Raw genomic sequence first — 13,396 nt, 5'->3', positions numbered from 1 at the left:
CATACTCATACACCCCAGAGTGATATTCACCTTTTTCACAGTTACATCGTACTGTTGATTCATATTCCGTTTGTGATCCACTAGAACCCCCAATTCCTTTTTGGCTGTATGAACCCCTAGTCAGTGATTCCCCATTTTGTAGCTGTGAACGTAATTTTTTCACCCTGAATGCCACACCCTGCACTTGTCATGATTGAATTTCATCTTGTTGCTTTCAGACCAAGTCTCCAATATGTCCAGGTCATTCTGCAATCTAATCCAGTCCTCCAAAGAGCTAGCAACCCCTCCACAGATTTTATAAGCATACTCTCCACTCCAATATCTGAGTCATTAGTGAAAATACTGACTACTACCAGACCTAAAACCGTCCCGTGGGACCCCACTAGATACACCCCGGAGTTTGATAGCAAACCATCGATAACTACTCTTTGAGTTCGGTCTTTCAGCAACCTTATAATAATTTCATCTGACCACATTTCCCTAGTTTGCTTATGAGAATGTCTTAAGAACATAGGAATGGCCTTACTGCATCAGATCGAAGGTCCATCTAGCCCAGTGTCCTGTCTCTGACGGTGGCCAGTGCTAGGTGCTTCAGAGGGAATGAACAGAACAGGACAATTATCAAGTGATTCATCCCTTGTTCTCCAGTCCCAGCTCCTGGCAGTCAGGTTTAGAGACACCCAGAGCATGGGGCTGCATCCCTGACCAACTTGGCTAATAGCCATTGATGGACCTGTCCTCCAGGAACTTATCTAATTCCTTTTTGAACTCAGTTATACATTTGGCCTTCACAGCATCCCCTGGCAATGAGTTCCACAGGTTGACTGCATTGAGTGAAGTAATATTTCCTTTTGTTTGTTTTTAAACCTGCTGCCTATTAATTTCATCAGGTATCCTCAATTTTGTGTTATGTGAAGGGGTGAACAACACATCCTTAGTCACTTTCTCCACGAGTCATGATTTTATAGACCTCTATCATCTCCCGCCTTAGCTGCCTCTTTTCTAAACTGAATAGTCCCAGCCTTTTTACTCTCTCCTCCTATAGAAGCTGTTCATATCCCTAATCATTTCTGTTGCCCTTCTCTGCACCTTTTCCAATTCTAATAGATCTTCTTTCGAGATGGGGCGACCAGCACTACACGCAGTATTCAAGGTGTGGGTGTGCCATGGATTTATATAGTGGCATGATGATATCATGCAGGACTGTGTCAAAAGCCTTAGTCAAGTCCACATGTCACATCTGCAGCTTCCCCCGCATTCACCAGGCCAGCATAAACACAGAAGAAACAAAAACACCAACAGAGAGAGAGAGAGAGAGAGAGAGAGAGAGAGACTTACTCCAAAGTACTGATAATAGCTGCACAGGCCCTAGATCCATTTAAATAATAATCGCTAGCATATCTCAAAGCACTTTACAAAGGAGATCAGCATCTCTATCCCCATTTTACAGATGGGGAAAACTGAGGCACAGAGCAGGCCTGTGGTAGATCCGGGAACAGAAGCCAGGTCCCCTGCATCCCAGTCCAGCATGCTAACTACTAGGCCACACTGCCTCAGCTAAGCATGCTCCCCCTGGCTTTTGTGCTTCCCCTCCCAGCTCTGGTGTCATGCACAGTCCATCATTCCATGCCCATGTCATTTACTCTCTCCACCCCACAGCTAGCACAACCACGTTTCCCCGGCCCAATACAGTGAGACCAGAGCGATTCTGTAACATCGCCCCATGACCGCAGCTTTCCTGTGTGCTGCAGCTTTACGGCCGGGCTGTATCCCTCAGCTTCTTTAGGGTTAGACAGAAAGAGGTTAGTTTCAGTTCTATGGTGTAGGAGCCTGAGCTGACTGCCACCTACATGCACAGCTGGCATCTATCACATTTCCAGACTAAGGGATCATTCATCAGTCAGCTTGAACCCCCTGTATAGCACAGGCAAGAGAAACCCAGCCAGGGATTTCTTCATTCAGCCCCTATCTGGTGATTGAGCTAGGACGGGTCTTTTAGGAAAAAAGCTGGCCAATCACAACTCTGAGCAAGGGAGAATCCAACCCATCCTCCGGGGGACTGCTCAAATGGTTAATCCCCCTGTCTGCCACAACCTTGCAGCCAAGGCTCTGTTTGTACAGTGCCTAGCTCAATGGGGTCTTGGTCCCTGACAAGTAACAATGATTTTCAGTCTGGATCTATCTAGTGACCAACTCCAAGCTGCTGAGTCTCCTCTGCCTCGGTCTAGCTCAGTCACAAGATATGGGCTGGGAACAGGAATTCCTGGGCGGTATTCTCCAGCCCAGGTTGTACAGGAGTTCAGACCGAGCCGATCATAAGGGTCCCTCATGGCCTTAAAAAAAACCCAGCTCTCTGGTGTGGGGGTGCAGATCCTCCATCACCCCAGACCAAGTGCAGTGAATCAAGTGCAGAGCTCTACCCAGCTCGGCACACCCATGTCACACTGGTGAACATGATGGCTTGGGGGAGTGGGCCTGATTGATCAATGGGCGTCCTTGCAGCAGCTGGATAGAAACCCCCTGCCGGTCTCACCAGCATGACCAAGAGCAGATTTTAGCCCATCAGACCAGCCACCCAGAGGGGGCCACAGGACAGGGGGCCAGGGTCACAGATGGCTTTTGAGAAGGAGATAGGACAGGCAGGAGGGTGCCCAGGTGGCAGCGAGCTGTGCAGGAGATGCCTCCCACAAATAATGCCTGTAGGAAGGGGCAGGCCAGGGCAAGGAGCCGTTCCAGATGAGCCCTGCTTAACGCAGGGACTGGGGCAGGAAGGAGTCCTCTCAAAGTCTGCGTGGCATGCCAGGGGTAAGTCAGGGCTACCCTCACTTACACTTTAGCCGACTCTAGCCCTGCAGGGACACTGAGGCAACTGGGAATAGCCAGTGCACAGCCTTTCTCCACACTGCGACAGCCCCATGGAGCCACCTGGCCAGCCTGTGCTCTGCCATCGGTGGTGACCAGGGCAGTTGTACGTATTTAGGAAGGTTTCAACCCCTGGCCTCTATTAGAACTCCCACACCCCACGACTTTGGGGGTTCCCTGTTTTTCATGGGCTAATTTGTTAGCTCCCCTTAGGTTCATTAATCACTGTAACGACGTGTGGTTAGCACTGTGCTGATACCCCAGGTCTGCAAAAGTCCCCAACATACTCAAAGCAGCATTAACAGGGACATTGCAGGCTATATTTCCTAAGTCTCAGCAGTGCAACCCCCTCCCTCCATGCAGCACCCGACCTGATGAGTCCTGGTGGTATTGGTCATTGCTAACTTGGGCCAACTTATGAACTAGGGTCACTTACTGGTGAATTGCTTATGCCATGTTTTTCTTTAGGCCTCAGGCTTTGTTTGGCTAAGTTAAATATCTCTGGGTACGTCTGCACTGCAATAAATGACCCGCAGCCCGGCAAGGGTCAGCTGACTTGGGCCCACAGGGGGAAAAAGAAAAGAAAAAAATCACAGTACAGACATCTGGGCTCAGGCTGGAGAGGGGTAGGGCCTCAGAGCCCAGGTCCAGCCCAAGTGTCTACACTGCTATTTTTCACCCCGCAAGCCCAGATCAGGGCTCGGTGACTTGGCGCCAAGGGTTTTTTATTGCAGTATAGACGTGACCTAGGAGGACTGTAAGTCCCGTGTGCCAACATTTAATTCAAACTTCTGTTTCACCTCTAGATTCTAAATAGACTGGGTAGCTTTTATCCTTGGCTACAGCGTGTGCGTGGGATTCTTCTAGGGACAGACCTGTGCCACCAGAGCGGCACTGAGGGGCCTGTGCTCCAAGGAGGAACAAGCCCCGGAAAGGGTTGAAAAGCCAAGAAGGGCAACATAGAACTGGAGCCGGACAGGAGCGGGGAAGCAGCCCGGAGGTTTGGGGAGGGGCTGGAAAGGACAGCAGCAGCCTGCTGGAGTGTGGGGATCAGGGACGGCCAGAGGAGGGAGGATGGGGCAGAAGTCACTGAGAGCAAAGCACAAGCCAGAAGAACCCAGCCAGGGATTTCAGCATCCAGCCCCGATCTGGTGGCTGAGCGAGGGTGGGTCTTTTAGAAAGAGCCGGCCAATCTCAACTCCGAGTGATGGAGAATTCACCCCATCCCCTGGTTTGGGGGTGGGGGTTTGGGCGTGTGCCTCTTGATTCCTCCCCATGTGGGGAGTTATATTCCTCGTCGGTGTTCCCGGTTTCTCAGGGCAGGTCTACACTTGAAACCACGGACCAAGGCAGCTGCGCCGCCATGGCACTTAAGTGAAGACTCGGCCTACCTGACCCACCTCCCCGAGGAGACAGTGGCTCTGTCTGTGGGAGCAGCTCTCTTGCCACCACAGTGCTGCCTGCTGGGGGGTGAGCGTGATGAATTCACACCCCTCGGGGAGGGAGTTACACCGACACAGCTCTGGGCTAGAGGGTCTAGCTGGTGCTTTGGGAGGCTCAGCAGGGCATTGGCCACCACTAGGGGGCACTGAGCTGGTCCCACTTGCATCCCTTTGGGACCCAGCACCCCAAGGGGGTGGCAGGATGGGACAAGGGTCACTGAGGGCAGAGGACAGCAGGGTCACAGCAGGAGGGGCACTGAGAACCCAGGGGGCAGCTAATGGATAGGGGGGCAGCCCAGCACCCCCACGACACACTTACATTTCTTCCCCCTTCCTCTCCTGCCCCACATCCCAACCTTCCCCACCCCAGCTTCCCCCTCCTCCACCTTCCCCTACACCCCCATAACCTCTTCTCTCCTGCTTTACCCCTTTTCCCCCACCCCCAACTCCTATCCTAGCTCCTTTTCCCCCTCTCCCCACCCCACAACCCCTTTCTCTCCCTCCTCTCCTCACTCCCCTTCTCCCCACAGCATCTCTTGCCGCCCTCCCGTGTTCTGTGGCCTCCCTGCCGTGAAGCATCCAGGACACGCCCTTTGAGCAGTAACCGCACAGCAGGAGCAGGACTGGCAAATTCTCCACCCCCCCACTCCCCGCCACATGAGCACCAAAGGAGAATCCCCATCATTGAGGATCACTAGAGGGTTTATGACACACGGTCAAGTGTTTCCAATGCCATCCAGCAGAGGGTAGCAGTACACACATACCTGCACATATTCCCTGAATAAACCCTTGCTGCAACAAAGCGCCGTTGGAAGACTCACGCTCCCCAGAGCCTCTCCCACCCCCAACACCCCAGCTACACAGGCTTCCCCTGCAAAGACAGAGCCACCCCCACCAAAGTACACACACCTCCCGCTCAGGTACACCAACCCCCCCACGCCCCTTCTCCAGCAGAACCCCATCCCCCCACACACGGGGGAGGACTGGCAGCTCTAGACCCCACCGGGGTTGGGTGCACAAGACTGGTGGGGGAAAGGGGGATAGATCAAGACTTGCATCCCCACATATTCTTGAGCCAACTTCCCGCAGTGGCCATGGCCCCTAGGAAGCCGGCCTGCTAGCAGGCTATGTGCATCCAAGGACTAGCCGTTGGGCTAAGGGCTAAAGTATGATACGGGGTCTAGGCCAGGTGAACAGCCCCGGATCTCTGCCAGAGCGACGGTGCCGGCTGAGACCTCACCTGGGTGACACGGGCAAAACTGCAGCAGGCTCCAACCAGCTCCAGGGCCAGAGGGGAGCAGCCAGGAGAGAGGAGAGCTGGGGGCAGGGAGATGTTCCACACCTGGAAAAGTCCCTGGATGAGAAGTCTCAGAGGAAAGACGGGACACAAGCCCAGAGCAGGACCAGACAGGAATGACAGACACAGGGGATCATCTCCTGAACACAACACATCACCCCAGCCCAGCTGGGCCCTCTGCAAAGCCAACGGGGAGCCAGTTTTTTCCCTGCCCACTGGCAAGATGTAGCAGTATCACCTTCCCAGTCTGGCTTCAGACTGCTGCCTCAGTTTCCCCTCTGGTTCCAGGAGGCATCCTGCATTCTACTGCCCCTCCCAGTGCCTCTCAGGCCCTTCTTCCTGGGCATCACTGTGTTAATTCGAACAAAGCTCACAAAGTAACATAAAACTCACTGTCAGTGCAGGGTGCTGGAGCCCAAAGCTCTGCCATGCTGCTCCTCGCCCACCCAGCCCTCAGAGAAAACACCTGACCTGCCCCATCTCAGCTGGGTCCCACACCCTGACCAGGGTTGGCTGGCCCAGGCCCCCTCCTCCTTAAAGGGGCAGGCCACCCTCCTACACAGTGTTTCCACTTGTGCACCCAGCCCAGTAACCTGTGCTTCAACCAGAGCTGTGCTCCAGCAGGAATCGAAGCTCCAAGGGGATAAAACAGGAGGCAGAGGGGGTCTGATCCCAGCTAGAGGGGCTGGAGGCAGGGAGAGAGGCCCTGCTGTTGTTGAGACCCCCCTCTCCCTGGTGTAGCCACCCAGAGTGGCAGGGTTCGAATGGGTCCCACCTGCCCCAAAAGATGGTGTCGTGCAAGGGGAATCCCCGCTGGCAGTGAGAAAGTCGGGGGTCTAGGACACACGGTGCAGCAGCTGAGAGTCTATCCAGTGGAAAGCAGGGGTCTCACACACACAAGTCATTTGGTTACAGTATCACAGCCTTATGATGCCAGTTTAATGCTGTAGGAGGGAAGAGTTTTGAGCCCAGCCCCTTGTGCCATCTGCTCCCAACCTGCCTGTCATGGTACCACTGCAAGTTACTCATCTCACTATTACCTTGCACTTGGCTCTGCTATATCCACCTCTGAGCTTAGACTGGAAACTCTTTGGGGCAGGGACTGTGTCTGACTCCCTGTCTGTGCCCCGACCTCAATTACTGTGTGCCCATGCAGCGTCCTGATCTCAGTTACTGTGTGTCTGTACTGCGCCAGGCCTGTCGGGTGTTCAGGAGCAGTCAGCATGGATTCACCAAGGGCAAGTCATGCCTGACCAACCCGATTGCCTTCTATGAAGAGGTGACTGGCTCTGTGGATGTGAGGAAAGCGGTGTATGTGATATACCTTGACTTTGGCAAAGCTTTTGATACAAGCGGAGTGCCGCAGGGGTTGGTCCTGGGGCTGGTTTTGTTCAACATCTTCATTAATGATCTGGAGGATGGGGTAGATTGCACCCTCAGCAAGTTTGCAGATGACACTAAGCTGAGGGGCGTGTAGATACCCTGGAGGGCAGGGATAAGATACAGAGTGACCTAGACAAATTTGAGGATTGGACCAAAAGAAATCTGATGAGGTTCAACAAGGAGAAGTGCAGCGTCCTGCACTTAGGATGGAAGAATCCCATGCACTGCTACAGACTGGGGACCGACGGGCTAGGCAGCAGTTCTGCAGAAAAGGACCTGGGGGTTACAGTGGATAAGAAGCTGGATATGAGTCAACAGTGTGTCCTTATTGCCAAGAAGGCTAATAGTATATTGGGCTGAATTAGTAGGAGCATTGCCAACAGATGGAGGGAAGTAATTGTTCTCCTCTATTTGTCACTGGTGAGGCCACATTTAGACTATTGTGTCCAGTTATGGGCCCCTCACTATAGAAAGGATGTGGACAAATTGGAGAGAGTCCAGCAGAGGGCAACAAAAATGATTAAGGGGCTGGAGCACATGACTTATGAGGAGAGGCTGAGGGAACTGGGCTTGTTTAGTCTGCAGAAGAGAAGAATGAGGGGGATTTGATAGCAGCCTTTAACTATCTGAAAGGGGGTTCCAGGGAGGATGGAGCTAGGCTGTTCTCAGTGATGGCAGATGACAGAACAAGGAGCAATGGTCTCAAGTTGCAGTGGGGAAGGTCTAGGTTGGATCTTAGGAAAAAGTTTTTCCCTAGGAGGATGGTGAAGCACTGGAATGGGTTACCTAGGGAGGTGGTGGAATCTCTATCCTTAGAGGTTTTTAAGGTGTGGCTTGACAAAGCCCTGGCTGGGATGATTTAGCTGAGGTTGGTCCTGCTTTGAGCCAGGGGTTGGACTAGATACCTCCTGGGGTCCCTTCCAACCCTCATCTTCCAGGATTCTGTGACTGTACTGTGTGTCTGTGCAGCACCTGGCACAACGGGGTCCCGATTTCAGTTACTGTGTGTCTGTGCAGAGCCCGACAGAATGGGGCCCTCATCTTGGTGTGACAGAGATGGTGATTTCCTGCAATATCCTGGATAACCCTTCCTGAATTAAGTTTAAGTATCTTAGAAGTTCATTGTATTACAAACGCAAATGTTTACGTATCATTGTGGGATTGTAGGTAACTTTTCTAGGCGGGAGGCCTGACCAATGTGAACCCAGGGAAGTATTATGAGCATCAAAAGGAAACAAGGAATCAAGAGAAGAATGAACTTTTAAAGTTTAAGTAGATTTCCCAGGGTAGCCTATAGAACTAGCCTGCTTGCTTGCATAGATCTACCTTTCCCTATACATTTAAGTATTGTTGTTTTATTATAATAGAGTCATAAATTCATATTAAAGTAATGTAGCTGTAATGCAAGGTACCTTACAGGCCACATCCTGTATGAAAGCTAAGGCAGTTAGCGTATGTATGTTCGGGACCTTTGGCCCAAATAAGTAAGAATTAGTTAAAGGATAAGACATATATGGTTATAATCTTTACCCCAACTAAGTCAGGAGGCAGCAAGACTGGGGGAGGGGCTGTCTCAGGTTATGCCCCGAGTAAACTTCACATATACACCCCAAAACCCACAAAAGGGCCAAAAATAACAAAGGCGAGATAAACGAAGAGTCTGAAACCATCTAAAAAGAATATAAATATGTCATTAATACGCACAAACCTGCCAGCCTATAGAATACGTGTACCCTAACAATCTGGGGGGAAAGAATCCAAGTTTGGTCTTAGAAGGAGGACCCATCTTGCTCAGGGTATAAAAAGGGACAAATCACCTTACTTGGGGCGGTCGTCAGCTACTCTTCTTAAAACTTCCTTTTAGTTAGTGTGTTAAAATCTTTTGTTCTTCGTTTAGACTTAAGAGGAGAAATATGCCCCCCTGGCCGACGTCCTGAGAGCAAAGGGCTACGAGGTTCAGACCCACGCTCTGATCATCGGAGCCCTGGGCGCTTGGGATCCCTGCAGCGAGTGTGTGCTGCGGGGCTGCAGTGTTGGTCAGCGCTACGCCCAGCTGATGCGGCTCCTCACGGTGTCCGGCACCATCAGGTGGTCGAGAGATATTTACATCAAGCACATCACCGGGCCCAGACAGTACCGGGGTGAGTAAGCCGGAGCACCACCACCAATCGGAGCCAGGAAAACTCAAAGACCTTCCTCTCCACCAACAGGAACTTATAGATTAAAGGACTATCTACACCACGTCACTGACTCAGTGAAGGACAATCCACTACTATGGACATATCTACCCCCCATTAACCACATCCTATGGACCCCTGCAATCAGTGATGTTCCCGAATTACTGATCGCTTGTACTGTTAACCATCAAACCTGTTACCCTCCATCCAGGATGCCACAGATTATGCTTTCATTGTACTCCCCGACTCCCAACCAAACTCTGTACCCGCTGATAATCTGTAAATGATGCCTGGATGTTCAGGAACTCTTTTGTTTAAACTCTGTACCTGACCATTTTTTAAACGTTATCTTTAATAAAAAGTTATTTGTAGTGTTTGTGTTAGGCCTGGTCTACACTGACGACTTAGGTCAACTTAAAGTCACTTACGTCGACCGACTTACACCCGTGTCTACACTGGCACCACTGTTAATTCAAATTAAGATGCCTGGAAAATTGACTTAATAAGACCACCTTTGCAAGTGGCGTAGCATCTAAATCAAATTTGTTAAATCGATTTAGTGTCAGTGTATTTATTGACCTCCAGATATATCCCACAATGCCCCGTTTTGACCGCTCTGGACAGTCATGCTGTGCTGCTTAGTGGTCACGCTACCAGGAAAAGTCCCCTCCTCTCAAGCCCCGGGAAGATTTGTACTGTTAACCGTCAAACCTATTACCCTCCATCCAGGTTTCCACAGATTATGCTTTCATACTCCGCAACTCCCAACCAAACTCTGTACCCAGGAACTCTTCTGTTTAAACTCTGTAGCTGGCCATTTTTTAAACATTATCTTTAATAAAAAATTATTTGTAGTATTAGTCTTAACCTTATGGCTCTTAGTTCTTGAGCATTGCCTAGCTCTCCACCCCTCTACTCAAGAGTTAAGAAACCAAACATCTCTCTCAACCAGGTCATCAGGGAAGGGTGTAAGAATATTAATCCAAAGCATACCGTATAAATATATATCTCACGTGTGTCTTTAAAATAAAACTTTAATCCTATCCATTATCCAGTGAATTATTCATTTTCTTTTAATCAGTCATTTGTCTATCATTTTATGTTATCTTAATAAAATTATACAAATTTAGCTATCGGTGTGAGCATTCCTGTCGTGCACCCCGGGGTCCCTATCAAACTCTTCTAAAGCCTAATTCCAAACCAAAAACCTCATTATTGTCTAATTAGATCAATTGGCAAGCCTATAACGCCATTCAAATGACTAAACACCCAAAGTCAGGCAACACCAGGAAATCTATGCACAAACTTTGCCTTCCGAAGCTTTTCCCGGAGAAGGTAGGGACTATTTGTCTGCTGATCCTGTCTTACCTGAGGGCAAATTAAAGACCCCAGATCTGTAAAAAGAAATAGCTCACCGATTAACGGGGGTGCTTGTTCTGAGCTGAAGGCGTGATGAATCTGTGACTACAGGAAAAACCCTGTGTAGAGTTTGAAGGACTAACCGTCAAGAGACCTTGTTGGGGAGCTTCTGGTAAGGTCATCAGCAAACGTAGAGGTTCTTTTATTGTTTCAGTGTTTTCTCTCTAATGCTTTCACCGTAAGAACAAATGTGCTTACTTAGGAAAGGCTGTTTGGTAACCGCCATGGGCAATGACACGTTGATAGCCTCTGAGGGGAAAGCAGAGCAGGCTGATCCAGGCAGTCTGGCTGGCTGGGGAATTCACAGATTAGGCAGGCAACTGTGAAACCTGGAGACCCCCAGTCAGGAAGGAGACGGACGTGGGTCTCTGCCAAGGAGCAAGAAACCTAAGAGTGGGTGCCCTTGGTGACCAGAGAGGGGGAATACATATGCAGATAACCTGAATTATGGCACTGAGTGAAGCATATCTGTGCAGCACCTGGCACAACGGGGCCCTGATCTCGGTCACTGCATGTCAGGGCAACACCAGGCCCGACAGGGTCCTGATCTCGGTCATTGTGTGTCTGGGCAGTGCTCAGCCTGCTGGGCACTGCAAAAACACAGATCAAGGGTCAGTCCCTGCCACACCCAGCTCACAGAGCAAATAGACAGAATGGGGAGGGGAAACTGAGGCACAAAGCAGGATCAGGGATTTGCTCAAGTTCACACCACAGGTCTGTGGTGGAGCTGGACATGGAACCTAGATCTCCTAGCTCAGTGCCCTTTCCACTAGGCCACACTGCCTCCCCTGCCACATAGGGTCTCTTGCACAGACAGGGGCACATTTAATGTAAGCTTTGTCTAGGCTCCAGGTTTGAGTCTCCGGTGCCCGATGCTGTAATACACCTAAATATCCCCACTGTGCCTGGCTCCAACGGCCCCTCCCCTGAGCTCTGCCCTGGACCTCAACCCCACTTCGGAAGCCCGCCTGGCCCTGCCACGATGGCTCCCGTCAGATTGCAACTGTCCCCTAGCAGAGGGGGGAAGGCGCGCGGCAATCAGTCCAAATCAGAAGACGCAGGGAGAAAACAAGAGCCCCCAACACACCCACACATTCCAGCCCCCAATCCCAGCACCTGATGCAACATACCCACCCTCCGGTCCCTAATCGCAGCTCACGGCACAACACACCTCCTCCAGCCCCCAATCCCAGGCCACAACAACACAACACACCCACTCCTCAGCCCTGGATCCCAGCTCACAACACAAAACACACCCTCCAGTACCTGATCCCAGCCCACGACACAGCCGGGTGGATTTACTAGCTGCCTGTGGCTACCAAGACCACTGCACGGCTGGTAACCTCTGTTGCAGAAGCTCTTTCCCATCACCACCTCTCTTGCTCCCTGCCTCCCATTGCTCTGTTTATTCCCATGTGGTGGGTCATCTCCAAATCTCGGACTAGGAACAGCTTGGGGCAGGGACTGGCTTAATGTGGTTTGTACAGTGCCTAGCGCAGTGGGGGCCTTGATTGGGGTGGGGGTGGGTGGGTGACTCAGGGACCTGTTGATGCCAGAGGGCACGGGGGTGGGGGAGGGATGGGGCTTTACATGGATCCTCTGGGTCGGATATATGCATAATAATTCACTGGCGGGTGGCAGGTTAATCTCTACCAAGAGCCAGTAACCTACTGCAGATCGCAGTCCTTGTGAGATATATGTAAGGTATTTCCTAGCTATACTGGAAATTATGTTCTTAAGGCAGGGATTCTCAAACTTTTTTTGCTGGGACCCCCTTTGAAAATATTTCAGGCTGTGCCGACCTCCCCAAAAATGATGATCCCCCTCCCACGCCAGGCCACCCTTACCAAACATGCATGGGGGCTGACAGCTCGTGACCCCCTCCTCATAACCTCGCCACCTCCTAAGGGATCACGACCTCCCGTTTGAGAACCCGTCAGATCCTGGAGTTAAGGGAGGGTACCAAGAGGCAACACATCTTGGTAACAGACCCCAATTTCCCTGTCTGGCCAGTTGCGTCGCAGACTGGAAACCAGGCGTACAGGCTTAGCGGTGAACGTCATTAACCACTGGAACGATTCACCAAGGGGCATGGTGGGTTCTCCATTGCTGCAGTGTTTAAATCCAGACGGATGTTTCCCTAAAAGCTCGGCTCTAGGAAGTATCTGGGGGCAGATCTTGGGTCTGGGTCATGCGGGAGGTCGGACCAGATGACTACAGTGGCCGCAGTCTATGCCTCCCAATGGAGGCCAATTTGTGTGCTAAGGCTGACCCTAATCAAGAGATTGTGAAACCGACAAGAGAGGAAATCGACAGGAAGAAACAATCAGCAAGAAGAGGTGAAAGGGGGGGCTCTGTTTACAAATAAGGACCGAGACCCTTCATTGCGGAGGCCAGCTGACAGCATGGCTGTCTCATGAAAACAGGGGGCACGCCCAGTCCTGGTGAGCAAGACGTGGTGAGACGGGAGAGTAACGTGTTAGTTAAGTCTAGGCTCTAGGTGATTTTATTTCAAGTGACACAGTTTGCTTCCCATACTGCTGTTTGCTGCTCCTTGAATCTCTAGGTGTGCTGAATAAACGTGCACTGGGTTTCCCTGTCGAGATCCCGAAGGGCCACGTGCGGAGCAGGTGCGGTGAGCCGAGGCGGAACTGGTAAGTCGGGGCGACCTGTTTCCTTGGGGGCTGGGCTCTCCAGGGGGACGCAGGGGTGGGCACGGGCCTGTGGCTAGCCTGCGGAGAGACTGCGGAGCCTGAGAGGGGGGTGGTTGGGTTGCCGCTGGCCGGCGGAGTCGGGGAGCTGAGCCCCAGCAGGCC

The 13,396-nt window shown here is 51.5% G+C and overlaps 1 protein-coding gene across 2 annotated transcripts in view; it reads right to left on the bottom strand.

Annotated features, from left to right (window-relative positions):
* Positions 1 to 13,396, bottom strand: part of DLL3 (delta like canonical Notch ligand 3) — a 235,760-nt gene that overhangs the window by 158,634 nt on the left and 63,730 nt on the right. The window contains exon 1 of one of the 2 annotated variants that reach the window (XR_010921532.1): positions 5,995 to 6,095. The exons of the other annotated variant lie outside the window; for it this stretch is intronic. The gene's annotated coding sequence lies outside the window, so the exon portion shown is untranslated. Of the gene's footprint in view, positions 1 to 5,994; positions 6,096 to 13,396 lie in introns of those variants that run through there. 2 annotated transcript variants of the gene reach the window in all.

Source organism: Emydura macquarii, unplaced genomic scaffold (assembly GCF_026122565.2).
Source record: "Emydura macquarii macquarii isolate MOO-44397 ecotype Brisbane River unplaced genomic scaffold, CSIRO-AGI_Emac_v2 contig_1790, whole genome shotgun sequence".
NCBI lineage: Eukaryota > Metazoa > Chordata > Testudines > Chelidae > Emydura > Emydura macquarii.
Note: the sequence above shows the minus strand (reverse complement) of the source record. Positions and strands in the feature narration are given on the sequence as shown.